Consider the following 14,678-nt stretch of genomic DNA (forward strand, 5'->3'; position numbering starts at 1 on the left):
TTAGCGCTTCTTGGGAGGTAACCCAAGGTGATGAGGAGAAGATAGAATATGTAAGGAAGCTTGCCTGCATCCTAATCGCTTCAAAGGGGAGTTTTTCTGAAATCTAACCTTTGGTTATGTCTTTCCCTTGTCTTCTTTCCTTTCATTTATGTGGCATTGCTTTTTCTTACACTCTAAACATTGAGGACAATGTTTCATTTAAGTTTGGGGGGAAGGATTTAGTTATGTTCTTTCAAATTGTCAAATTTTAAAATTTTGAGTGTGTCTAATGGCCAAAAACGCAGGATTTTGTGTCTTGTTTCGTTATCATTCCGAACACCTATGATAAGACTTGGATCTAATACTAATATGGTTTCTCATAAATTGATAGTCATTGTTTAAGGACTTTGTGTGGTTCTGAGTTAACTCTGTCTTGCATGCCATCCTTGCACTTATTGAGCACTTTGCCGAGTTAGTCCAATTTCTTGCTACTTGGAGACGATATGCAATTCTACTTATCTCAGATCTTGGTTTCGTACTCTAGAACTTATTTGAATATCTCTTGAAACATTTTGTTGCCATACAATGCTTAGGAAGTGATTTAGGCCATGTTTGAACCGTTTGAGCTTTTCTAACAATCCCTCTACATGTATTCATCCCTAGTCAACCCATTTGAGCCTACGTTAAGCCTTTCTTTGTGTAAACCATTCTTACCATAATGAACCTCTGTTTTCTTATTCTTACTTATTCTATGAGAAATTAAAGTTATCTTCAAAAGAGAGTTATAAAGAATGCAAGGTTTTTGGAGCAAAAGTGAATCATTAGTGCCATAACCCAAGTGTTGAAAAGAAATAAATTTGGGGGTATTGGTAACTAATCAAAAGAGGTAATGAAGTGTGACCAATGTAGTAACGGCCCTAGGGTGTTATAAAAGAGAAGATCATGGTGATCTAGGGTAAAGAGCCACAAAATTAGGCCAAAGAAACAGATATGAAGGTGCTGAAATTATGTTCAAAATGTGCTCATGTATGTGTTCCTTGCTTGTTACAAAGTTCAGTAATCTCTTATGCTCTTACCTGTGCTTTAATTGTGCTCAAAATATTGTATATCTCATATCCCTTCTTTCATTCAACCACTGCCCTAAACCTCATTACTACCCTTGTAAAGTCCTTTTGATCCTTGGTATTGTATGGTATTACTGTGGAGAGCTGATTTGATAATGAGCTTATGGGGTTCAGAATTCTTGATTTTGCTCTAAGTGTGTGCGCATGTACTTATCTGAGTTGCAGGTGTTGTACTGATTCGGAATTCACACACTACACTTAAGGATGTCATTGTGAGCTTTGGTTACCCTTGAATCATATGTGGAACTTAGATTGTGATTGTTGTGTTTCTTTGGGACCATATACGTTGGTGATTCTTTGAGGATATTGTTTGGAAGGCTAGTTGCTTATTTCCTGTTTCCTAAATTGTAGTTTTATATTGTTTTGCTCGAGGACTAGCAAAATCTAAGTTTGGGGGTATTTGATAAGCTCATAATTTCACACATTTGCATGCCTTCTTTCCTTAGTAATTTTTCTTAGCTTCTCTTTATTTTGAGTCTCTTACCTATGTTTGTGTGCTTTGTAGGTTAAGACAGCAAGGGGATGACATTTGATACAATTCATGCATGTTAAGGGCTGAGTGGCACAAGAGGAATATGAGCTTAAAGACAAAACCAATTTGTGCCACACTCCTTGTCAGTCCAGTTTCGTAGGTCATCTTGCAGGCCTCATTTCAGTAATTTACATAGGTCGGATGAGGAGATATCCTTGATAGACATTGTTCCAATGGGTGTCTATTATAACATATCCAAATTTCAGCCCAATTGGATAAATCTGGAGCCCTCAACACGTCAAAGACTGAACCAAGCTCATAGAAATGTCATGTTGGCTGCCATCACATTTAATGTGGCTACATCCCTAGAGCCATGTGCTACACATGGGCAGCCATACATGGGAGTCAAATCAGCTCAGAAGCTCAGAAAGATGAACAAAAGTCAAGCTTTCCATAAAGAAACCATACCAAAACATGTATTTGTCAGCTGGAGCAGTTGGCAAGTATGGGCATCTGGAGCAGTTGGGAGCAGCTAAGAGAGGTGTGCTTCACCAGCTAAAGGGGAGCACGAAATTTCACTCTATAAAGAGAGAGCAGACACACACATTCACTTCATCCATTACTCTCATACACACATTCAGATTCACCACAAAGAGAGAAGAGAGCTTGGAGCTGTCAAGGGAGGTTGGAGCTGTCCTGGGAACTTCCTTGCTGCCATCATCTAGTTCTTCTCCTCTCTTTATCCTATCTATGTATTTCTTATTTTATGTATTCATAGTTGTGTCTAACTAATCCATTTAGTTAGGGCTTAGGATGAAGCCCTAGTCATGAATATTCAATGTTATGGATGATTTTATGGTTAATTGATTTCCTTGCTTTTATTATCAAGTTGTTAATCTCCAGTTTATTATGTGCTTGATGTATATGTTTTCTTGGAGTAGCTAACTAGGATTTTATGCATCTAGCACAGGTTGGAAAGGGGTTTAGATTCACCAATTCTACTCTCCTTTCACAAGCAACACTTGAATGGCCTAAGAATCATTCAAGGGGTTAATAACCATAGGTTGACTAGGACAGATACCATGTTCTAGGACTTGTGTGATTATCATATTCTCAAGGAGCTTAATGACTCTTGTATGCTTTATTCTAAGTAGATACCATGCTTAGGTTGCATATTAGAGATCACGTGTTGTGTAGATACCATGCATAATCACATGCCTTAGGAGAATCATGCATCCTGCACCTAGATACCATAGGCTTGTATGCGATGATCTATTGTTGATGAAGCTTGAGTCAATTTCTATGCATTCATAACTTGGATAAGAAAACTAGTGGTGGATTCCAAGGCTCTAACACCTTTCAATCATTGTTTCACAACTTGTTGATTGCTGCCAGTGTTTACTTTCGAGCACTTTCATTTCACTTTCTTGTTTTCATTTCAACAACAAAACCCCCCATTTCGAGTGCGTGTGTGGTGCTAGGATTCTGTCCTAGACCTTGACTAATTACCAAGAGGCATTGTTGAATTTGACCTTGCCTTTAGCTAGTTAGTCAGTTTCTTTGTTCTTTGTTTTTCTAGCATTCTAAGTAATTTAACTTGGAACCAAGTTACCATTCTCCGTGGGATCGACCTCGTATTTACATAAGCTATACTATAAACGGTTCGTGCACTTGCGAGAATTAAAGTTGCTGTTTTTAATAACTCATTTTAGTTGTTAAGAATTGGCGCAACAGAGAACAAAGAAGAGTTGGTCTTTCTTTCAGAAAAGCAAGGAAAAGACCTCCATGAAAACTGATTATTGATGGTTTATTGATGGTTCTGCTCTGTCAGAACAGATAACTTCCCTCTTTTTCTTTGCATTTAAAATAAGAGATCTTTCTTTTTGGAAAATTTTGCCGCCTATTATTAAAAGATTAGAAACCCCACTCCAGCATTTCCTATAAGTATGAGAGAAGGTGAACAGATCAAAGGGTAGCCAAAAAATCAATCAAAAACAAAAACTCAAAATGATCACTTGATCTCAAAAGCCTTCAAAACACTGAAGCAACCAAAAGCTTATTGAGCCACAAGAAACAAGTAAGCTATAATTCAGAATCTCTAACTTCAGTTCAGTTTCAGAGAAATAGTCATTCAAAGCGAGATTTCTCTCATTACAAATTTAGTTAAGCATAAACCAAATCAAGCAGAGTTCGGATTTTACAATTATGAAAACCTCAACAAATTTATGGAGAGCCCTGATCAATCAAAACAGGTACTACAGTGCAGTTCTAGCTCAGTAATCATCAAATCCAGCCACTTCTGCCCCTTCCATACTAAAGAGGTCCCAATTCTGCCGATTCAAAAAACCCTCCAGGGCTTGAAATAGATTAAAGTCTTGCCAAACTCGAACGTTGGTATCGATTTACAGTTGAAACTTGATAGTTGAAGGTGTTGAAAGTCCAGTCCAGTACAGACATACCCAGTCCAGCCTGGATAAGAAGCATTTATCCAGGCAGAAACTGAAGTCCAAGAGCTTTTTTTTTTTCTTTTTAGAGTTGGTCTTCCTTTTTTGAGCTTTGTAAAATGCAGTTCTGCCTAAAAAAAGTTCACTTTCTTATCATTTATTCTGGCCAGAACTACCAGTTTTGTATTGTGAAAAATTGTGAAGTCCTTACCAGTCTGAGGCAAGAAAAGAACTTACTTGGGAGATATTCCTCACCCAAATTCACAATCGCTTGTTTAGAAATCAGTAACTTAGGGCTCAAGTTATCTATTTTCAAGAGGTCTGCTAGGATTTTCATTGCTAGCAGTGACACGCTCACACACAAAAGAAAGTTGACTCGTTGACCAGTCAATGATTTTCGAGATAATGGGGAACTTTACCCTACCATCACAAGAACAAATATAAAACGGGTGAACACCTACACAAGTTGTTTTGACCTCCAAACATGGGAAAATTTCTCAAGCCTGCAAGTACGCATATAACATCTCAAGAATGGAATGATAAACAGAATCTACAAAAAATAAAATAAAATACTACATGTAAAACAAAAACAAAAAAGGTAATGAAACTGACCACAATAACTTACAGCAACATTTAGTAATCCAATTAATGGATACAAAGAAAACATTGACTTGATTTTCTTTCTCTTCTGAGCTTCAGTATTATTAAACTGCAGCATCCTATCAAGTACCTACAAGAATCAGAAGATATTTTCTGAAACCCCATATGTTTAGAATAAATAAAGAGAAAAGAACATCAACAAAATTGTTAAAACATTAGTCAAATTGTTGAGAATATAAAATCCCACATCGACTATTCTAAGCCTTGCATTTCAATATATAAAATTATGAACCTCTTTAGCCATTATCACCAAAGTACCAGAACGACCTCATGTCAGTCCCATCCTGGCTACAACTTCATATCATACTGAATAATTTATAGCACTCATACTAAGGCTTAGTTAAAACCAAAAAAGAATAAATAATGAAACAACATGGTGCAACTATACAAGAAGATTTAGCACCTACTCACTCGGTCAGAACTTTTAACAGACTGTGATGAGAAGTTAACCTGACTGCCTGTTACATGGTCATTATTTTCATCATTCTCTTTAGATAAATAATCATCCCTACCTTCATCCTCTGAGCTTGAAGGATCAAATCTAACGTGCTTGCCACAAAAATCCTTATGTATGGGGGAAAACGATTCAACGCACTGAGAAATAGTGCTGAAACATTTGTCTAGCTCATTTTTCTCTGCGGATAAAAGTGAAAACTTCCTATCCTTTTTGTCTAAATTTGGTTGAAATGCCTTCTCTGATTTCTTTAGAGTGGAAATTTCTAGATTCCTTGCTTGCAACTGATCGCTTCTTAACAATGAAATCTAAATATTCTTCAACCCTAATATCTTTATTTTCACAAGTATCCATGAACTCAGAAAGTAGAGATATCATCTCCCCACTAGTTGTAATGACCCAAACCTAAAATTCATATTTAATTAGTAATTAATTATGCGGAAAGACGATTTTGCCATTGGAATAAATTATGAACTCAAAGTTGACTTTTTGACTGAAAAGGAATTTGACAATTCCACATACACCGTTGCGTAGAGCACGACGAAATGAGTTCATAGACACGAAGTGAGCTCAAATCGGAGTTTTAACGAAGAAAATACGATTAAAATATCACGAAGGGCAAAACGGTAATTAGGAAAAATCAGATTTTTTATATAACCTCAGTTTTTCTCTCTTTCTCTCTCTCTCTCTCTCCCTCCCGCGACCCTCTCCCGCGCCGTCCTCCTTCTCTCCTTCGCAACTCTAGCCACCGGCCACGCCTGTGGACGGGGTCGGTACCAAATTGACCGGGACGACGTCCTCTTCCAACCTCAGCCAGCTCCCGCCTTCGGCCACCGTTTCAGTCGAGCCAGGTATGAATTTTGAACCTCTTGAGCTGTTCTAGCTGCCTGTTGGGTAGGAATTAATCAGTTCTCAGTGTAGCTATTGGATTTTTGAACTTGAAGTTCCGGCCGATTTTCGTCCTCCGTGTTCGGCCACTTCCGGTCAGTTTTTGGGGTAGGTTCAAGAACAAAAGTGGTTCCAAATATGGTGTTATACCTAGGATAGGAGTTTGGAGCCTTGGTTTTGAGATTTTTCGGCGATGCGTAATCGCTTTGGACACCCATCGCTGTCGGCGCGTGCGGCGGCTCGTGGACAAGTGTAGTGCAGTGACATAGTGTTCTGATGCGATCCTTAGGTTGTCACGAGCGCATAGGAATTCGCGGATCTCAATTTGCATACCGTTTGAGCCTCGAACGGATTTTCCATATTGTGCGATTATCGGGTTCAATACTGTTGAGCCGTTGGATCGTAATCAATTTTAGATATGTTGTTCTAGATAATTTTAGAAACATGTAGGATTTGACGGATCATGAATCGGAGTCCCGGATACTCCAAAAACGCGAAACCCTAGGGCTAGGGTTTAGAAATTATGCGATTACAGGATTGTGATTACTCCGACCGTCCGATCGACACCAATACCCTCGGGACATGTGTCGTAAATATATTGGACCTTCTAGCGGCATCCAGATCATATTGTGAGGTCATGGACCCGTGGGGTTCCGGATTGACTTTTTGGACTTTAGTGCTATTTGAGTCCCAAGATATCGCTAAACTACCCCACATGGAAGAAAAGTTGTTATGGGCATAGGAATCACTTTAAATTGACGCACGTACTTTTAGGAGCCGGGGGTAGGGTTTTTAATTATATTAATAGAATATTATGGTCATTGAATCAGGCACCCGGGCACTAGTTGACCCGCAGGAGGGACCTTCAAGAAGTCCAGCGAGCTCAGACTATCAGTGAGTGGACTCTTTGTTTTAATAAATGAATTTAAGCAGTTCAGTTTCAGTTATCAGCTGTTTTATTCTGTTAAATATTTTATGTTGCATGCTGTCGAGTGAAATTTCCTTTAAAGAATATAGGAACAGATATTCTTGTTCATTATCAGATAAATGGCAGCAGAATTTTAAAGGTTACAGAAAGTTAATTATTCATAAGATTTTCTTCAGAAACTTTATATTTTCTTAAACCACCTTGTACCCAGTTATTAAATGTTGCCTTCGGATTATATTTGTTGCCTTCGGTTTAGTCAGCATGCTTGACAGTTGCCCCACGAGTTCCTTGGTACTCGAACTCGTGTGGAGCGAGTAATGCGGATAAAGGTGGACTACGGTTCCCTGAATCCTGCGAGTTACGGCTCAGACTGACCTCGTCTCACTGAGATCTGCGAGTATGTGTCACCCATGGTGATGCAAGGAATTGACGGATATAAGGAATTGACGAAAATAAGGGTACACCTAGGTGATAGTTTAAACTGTTTTCAAATGTATATAATTATATACATGCATTAATTTCAGAAATAAAGAAAATAAGCTAGTTTGTATAACTGTTTTTACAGTGGGGTTAGTATGTTCATATGATATTTTCTAAACTTTGTTTTTGGGTCCACTCACCCTTTTTGTTGTTTTGCGCCCCCAGGCAGTAGACGTGCACAGGAATCCACCACCGGGCCACTTCCCATCTTCCGCGCCTTTCTTCTGATGTAGGATTTGTATTTTGTACAAAGATGTACTCCTTTGTAAATTCTTAGTAGTCGCTCTGATATTTTGCCATAGATTGACACTTGAACTGTTGGAATGTATATATACGTATGCTGGCAGTTGGTTGTATATATATACTTGTTTTGACAGGTGTAAACATTTTGGTATTGAGCCAGTTACAAGGGAAACTCTGCCGGTTTTTCGGTAGAAGTCAACCTTGTTATTTTTATCATGTTTTGTATTAAGGGCAAATAGGTCATTTGTGCCCGACATTCGCCAGGTGTCGGACACGCACAGGGTCTGGCTCGAAATCCAAAGTGGAATTTGGATCGGATCCTGTCAACTTGGTATCAGAGCATTAGGTTTAATTTCCTGTAGACTTCGCACTTTGTGCATCCTCGTTTTCATGAAAATCTGTTTCATGTGACAGTAAAGATGGGCCCTAAGCGTGGTGGTGTCTGTACAGGATCCCCAGCTCGGGCAGGAGGACGTTCCTGTTCTTGCACCGGTACCTGAGCCGGTAGAGCAATCTGTTGTTGGAGGTTCGTCTGGAGCCGTACCTGCTATGCCTCCGATGCAGGGAGATCCCCACTTTCAGCAGACCTTGGAGTTGCTGACTCAGGCTTTAGCCAGGACTGGGCAGCCCAGAGATCCCTCCTTGGGATATGCTGATCAAGCAAAGAGGATTGAGGCCACTGACTTTGATGGTGATGGTATCCCAGCAGTAGCTGAAGAATGGATTGAACGGATGGAGCGGATCATGGAGGTCATGGCTATTCCACAGAACAGTAGGGTTACTCTGGCCACCTTCTTCTTGATCAAAAATGCCAGACATTGGTAGGATTCAGTCAAGAGGTGATATAGGGATCCTTTAACCATTACATGGCAAGTCTTCAGAGCTGCATTTGACAGTCAGTATTACCCACAAGCATACCAGAATTTGAAGATGCAAGAGTTTTTGCAGCTGGAACAGGGGATGACGACTGTATTAGAGTATGAAAAGAAGTTTCATGATCTGTCTAAGTATTGTCTTCCACTGGTGGAGGATGAAAGTAAGAAGTGTCAGTTGTTCACTATGGGGTTAAAGGCCTCCATTCGAGATATTGTGATTAGTCAGCGGTTGACCAATTTTGGTGATGTGGTGATGTCTGCCTCGCTGATTGAAAGCAGCCAGATGATGGCCAGACCACGGGGTGAACTCCGTAGGCAGCAGTTTGAAATAGGTGGTCCTAGTCAGGGATCATCTAAGAGAGGTAGTTACAGCTCGGGATCATCTAGTGGTCGCAGCTATGGAGGTTACCGACCTGGATTCAGTTTCAGCGGAGGATCCAACCAAAGTAGCAGTTCAGGAAACCGCTCTGGGGGTAGTGCAGCAAGAGGTGCTGGAAGACAGTTGCTGTCAGGATCTGGCAGGAGGAGTCGCCCACAATGTGCCAGGTGTGGTAGGTACCATTCTGGACCTTGCCAGCAGGGCACTACTGGATGTTATTACTGTGGACAACCTGGACATTTTCGGAAGGATTGCCCGCTGTTCCTGCAGACTAGAGAGACCACAGATGCGCCAACTCCAGAGACAGTTATGCAGGGTCGATCACAGGAGATACCACCGTTTGTGGAGGCTTCGTCCAGTGGTGGTGCCCAGACCAGTGTTGCCAGTCGAGGCAGTAGTCAGCAGAGGGGACATGGTGGACGTTCCAGAGCCACAGGTAGAGTGTATAACATGTCCCAGCATGAAGCACATGCATCACCCGATGTAATTACGGGTATTTTACCGGTCTTTGGCATTCCTGCTAGAGTTTTGATTGACCCTGGGGCTACGCACTCATTTGTCACACCTAGTTTTGCCCATAATGCCAATGTTAGACTTTCGGCTCTGCAGACTGAACTGGCGATCTCAGTACCTACAGGAGAGATTTTTAGGGTAGGTACAGTGTATTGTAATAGTACAGTGATGGTGGGAAATGTATTTTTAGAAGCAGATTTAATTCCCTTGGGCATGGTTGACTTGGATGTCATCTTAGGGATGGATTGGTTAGCCAGACATCGTGCCTCAGTAGATTGCTTCAGGAAAGAAGTTGTATTCCGTAGTCCCGGACGACCTGAAGTAACTTTTTATGGCGAACGTAGAGTGCTTCCATCTTGCCTCATTTCAGCTATGACGGCAAAACGGTTGCTGAGAAAAGGGTGCTCAGGATATATAGCACATGTCATTGATACCAGAGATAATGGGCTGCGATTGGAAGATATTCCAGTCGTACAGGACTTTCTAGATGTATTTCCTAAGGATCTTCCTGGATTACCTCCTCATCGGGAGATTGAGTTTGTTATCGAGCTCGCTCCAGGAACAAATCCTATTTCTCAAGCACCATACAGAATGGCACCAGCAGAGTTGAGGGAATTAAAGACGCAGTTACAGGAGCTGGTAGATAAGGGTTTCATCCGACCCAGTTTTTCTCCATGGGGTGCTCCAGTATTATTTGTTAAGAAAAAGGATGCACCATGAGGTTATGCATTGACTACAGACAGCTGAACAAGATCACAGTGCGGAATAGATATCCCTTGCCTCGCATTGATGACTTGTTTGTTCAGCTGAAGGGTGCCAAGGCTTTTTCTAAAATTAACCTGAGGTCTGGATATCATCAGTTACGGGTTAGAGAAGAGGATGTGCCTAAAACAGCATTTCGAACGAGGTATGGGCACTATGAGTTCCTGGTGATGCCATTCGGATTAACGAATGCGCCAGCTGCATTTATGAACCTCATGAACAGAGTGTTTCGACGTTACTTGGATCGCTTAGTGATTGTGTTCATAGATGACATTCTGGTGTATTCAAAGAGTCAGAAGGCACATATGAAGCATTTAAACCTTGTGTTGAGGACTCTGAGAAGAAGGCAACTTTATGCCAAATTCAGCAAGTGTCAATTCTGGTTAGACAGAGTGAGTTTCTTGGGGCACGTGATCTCTACAGAGGGCATTTATGTTGATCCTCAAAAGATTGAAGCAGTAGTCAATTGGCTATGACCAACTAGTGTTACTGAGATACGAAGTTTTCTGGGGTTAGCCGGGTACTACCGTCGCTTCGTGGAAGGGTTCTCCACTATAGCGGCACCTCTCACCTATTTGACAAGGAAATGAGTTCAATTTGTGTGGTCAGATAAGTGTGAGGAGAGTTTCATTGAACTCAAGACCAGGCTGACCACTGCTCCGGTTTTAGCACTTCCGGATGATAGTGGGAACTTCGTGATCTACAGTGATGCGTCTCAACAAGGACTTGGGGTGTGCTGATGTAGCATGGTAGGGTGATCGCTTATGCTTCTAGACAACTGAAGAAGCATGAGCTGAATTATCCAGTTCATGATTTGGAACTTGCTGCAGTAGTGTTTGCCTTAAAGATTTGGCGGCATTATCTTTATGGGGAAACATGCCAGATCTTTATAGACCACAAAAGTTTAAAGTATTTATTCACCCATAAGGAATTAAATTGAGGCAAGGAAGATGGTTAGAGCTGATAACGAGCATCACCCAAGAAGAGCTAATGTTGTTGCAGATGCACTCAGTAGAAAATCTTCAGGATCTGTAGCTTATCTTCAAGGGAGATATTTACCATTGATGGTAGAAATGAGGAAGCTCAGAGTTGGGCTAGATGTGGATAATCAGGGAGCGCTGTTAGCTACTCTCCATGTGAGACCAGTGCTAGTAGAACGGATACTCGCAGCTCAATCTCAGGATCCTTTGATTTGCACGCTGCGAGTGGAGGTTGCAAATGGCGACAGAATTGATTGTTCTGTAAGAAATGATGGAGCGTTAATGGTGGGTAACAGGTTATATGTCCCTAATGATGAAAGTTTAAAAAGGGAGATTCTTGAGGAAGCCCATGAGTTAGTGTTTGCAATGCACCCTGGAAGCACAAAAATGTATCATACTCTGAGAGAGCACTACTGGTGGCCTTTTATGAAGAAAGAAATAGCAAAGTATGTCAGAAGATGCCTAATTTGTCAGCAAGTGAAAGCTGAGCGACAGAAACCGTCAAGGCTATTGCAACCACTTCCAATTCCTGAGTGGAAGTGGGAGCAGATTACGATGGATTTTGTGTTCAAGCTACCCCGAACACAGAGTAAGCATGATGGAGTGTGGGTCATCGTGGATCGACTCACCAAGTCAGCTCATTTTCTGCCAGTGAGAGCAAATTATAGTTTGAACAAACTGGCTAAGATTTTCATAGATGAGATCGTGAGACTTCATGGAGTACCAGTATCCATTGTTTCAAATCGAGACCCACGGTTTACATCCCGGTTTTGGACAAAGTTAAATAAAGCTTTTGGAACCTAATTGCAGTTTAGTACTGCATTTCACCCCCAGACGGATGGTCAGTCTGAGAGGACCATTCAGACGTTAGAAGTCATGTTGAGAGCCTGTGCACTTCAATTTCGGGGTGATTGGGATGAAAAGTTACCACTTATGGAGTTTGCATATAATAATAGTTATCAAGTGAGTATCGGAATGTCTCCATTTGATGCCTTGTATGGGAGACAATGTAGAACTCCATTCTATTGGGATGAAGTGGGTGAACACAGATTGGTCGTATTTGAGAATGTTGAATTGACCAAGAAGCAAGTGCAAATCATTAGAGAACGACTCAAGACAGCCCAGGACCGACAAAAGAGCTATGTAGACAATAGAAGAAAAGATCTTCAGTTTGAAGTTGGAGACTGGGTATTTTTGAAATTATCACCTTGGAAAGGTGTAGTGCGATTTGGGAAGCGGGGAAAACTAAGTCCGCGCAACATTGGACCCTATGAGATCATAGAGCGTGTGGGTCCAGTAGCTTACAGGCTTGCTTTGCCTTCAGATCTAGCTCGATTGCATGATGTTTTCCATGTCTCCATGCTCCGAAAGCATATTTCCGACCCTTCCCATGTGTTAGAGGAGCAACCAGTAGAGTTGGAGGCTGATTTCACTTATGTGGAGCAACCAGTTCAGATCTTGGATTGGAAGACGCAAGTGTTGCGATCGAGAGAGATTCCATTTGTAAAAGTCTTATAGAGGAGTCATACTGTGGAAGAGGCTACATGGGAACCCGAAGACCAAATGCGGGAGCAGTACCTTCACCTCTTCGAGTGACAGGTGCGTAAATTTCGAGTGACAAGGGGTAGGTTGTAATGACCCAAACCTAAAATTCATATTTAATTAGTAATTAATTATGCAGAAAGACGATTTTGCCCTTGGAATAAATTATGAATTCAAAGTTGACTTTTTCACCAAAAAGGAATTTGACAATTCCACATACACCGTTGCGTAGAGCACGACGAAATGAGTTCATAGACACGAAGTGAGCTCAAATTGGAGTTTTAACGAAGAAACTACGATTGAAATATCACGAAGGGCAAAACGATAATTAGAAAAAATCAAATTTTTTATATAACCTCAGTTTTTCACTCTTTCTTTCTCTCTCTCTCTCTCTCTCAATCTCTCTCTCCCTCCCGCGACCCTCTCCCGTGCCGTCCTCCTTCTCTCCTTCGCAACTCTAGCCACCGACCACGCCTGTGGACGGGGTCGGTACCAAACTGACCGGGACGACATCCTCTTCCAACCCCAGCCAGCTCCCGCCTCCAGCCGCCGCGGTTTCGCCGGAATTTGGAGAAGAAGCAGTCGACTTTGCCCGATCTTCACAGCCGCCGATCTCCCTCCTCCGGCCACCGTTTCAGTCGAGCCAGGTATGGATTTTGAACCTCTCGAGCTGTTCTAGCTGCATGTTGGGTAGGAATTAATCAGTTCTCAGTGTAGCTATTGGATTTTTGAACTTGAAGTTCCGGCCGATTTTCGGCCTCCGTGTTCGGCCACTTTCGGTCAGTTTTTGGGGTAGGTCCAAGAACAAAAGTGGTTCCAAATATGGTGTTACACCTAGGATAGGAGTTTGGAGCCTTGGTTTTGAGATTTTTCAGCGATGCGTAATCGCTTTGGACACCCATCGCTGCCGGCTCGTGCGGCGACGCGTGGGCAAGTGTAGTGCAGTGACACAGTGTCCTGATGTGATCCTTAGGTTGTCACGAGCGCATAGGAATTTGCGGATCTCAATTTGGATACCGTTTGAGCCTCGAACAGATTTTTCATATTGTGCGATTATCGGGTTCAATACTGTTGAGCCGTTGGATCGTAATCAATTTTAGATATGTTATTCTAGATAATTTTAGAAACGTGTAGGATTTGACGGATCGTGAATCGGAGTCTCGGATACTCCGAAAATGCGAAACCCTAGGGCTAGGGTTTAGAAATTATGCGATTATAGGATTGTGATTACTCCGACCGTCCGATCGACACCAATACCCTCGGGACATGTGTCCTAAATATATTGGACCTTCTAGCGGCATCCGGATCATATTGTGAGGTCATGGACCCGTGGGGTTCCGGATTGACTTTTTGGACTTTAGCGCTATTTGAGTCCCAAGATATCGCTAAACTACCCCACGTGGAAGGAAAGTTGTTATGGGCATAGGAATCACTTTAAATTGACGCACGTATGTTTAGGAGCCGGGGGTAGAGTTTTTAATTTAATACTATATTGTATTAATAGAATATTATGGTCATTGAATCAGGCACCCGGGCACCAGTTGACCCGCAGGAGGGACCTTCAAGAGGTCTAGCGAGCTCAGACTATCAGTGAGTGGACTCTTTGTTTTAATAAATGAATTTAAGCAGTTCAGTTTCAGTTATCAGCTGTTTTATTCTGTTAAATATTTTATGTTGCATGCTGCCGAGTGAAATTTCCTTTAAAGAATATAGGAACAAATATTCTTGTTTATTATCAGATAAATGGCAGCAGAATTTTAAAGGTTACAGAAAGTTAATTATTCATAAGATTTTCTTCAGAAACTTTATATTTTCTTAAACCACTTTGTACCCAGTTATTAAATATTGCCTTCGGATTATATTTGTTACCTTCGGTTTAGTCAGCATGCTTGACAGTTGCCCCACGAGTTCCTTAGTACTCGAACTCGTGTGGAGCGAGTAATGCGGATAAAGGT

At 41.5% G+C, this 14,678-nt stretch overlaps 1 pseudogene; it reads left to right on the forward strand.

Annotated features, from left to right (window-relative positions):
- LOC109948033 lies at positions 8,633 to 11,141 on the forward strand (annotated as a pseudogene).

Source organism: Prunus persica, chromosome G3 (assembly GCF_000346465.2).
Source record: "Prunus persica cultivar Lovell chromosome G3, Prunus_persica_NCBIv2, whole genome shotgun sequence".
Taxonomy (NCBI): Eukaryota; Viridiplantae; Streptophyta; class Magnoliopsida; order Rosales; family Rosaceae; genus Prunus; species Prunus persica.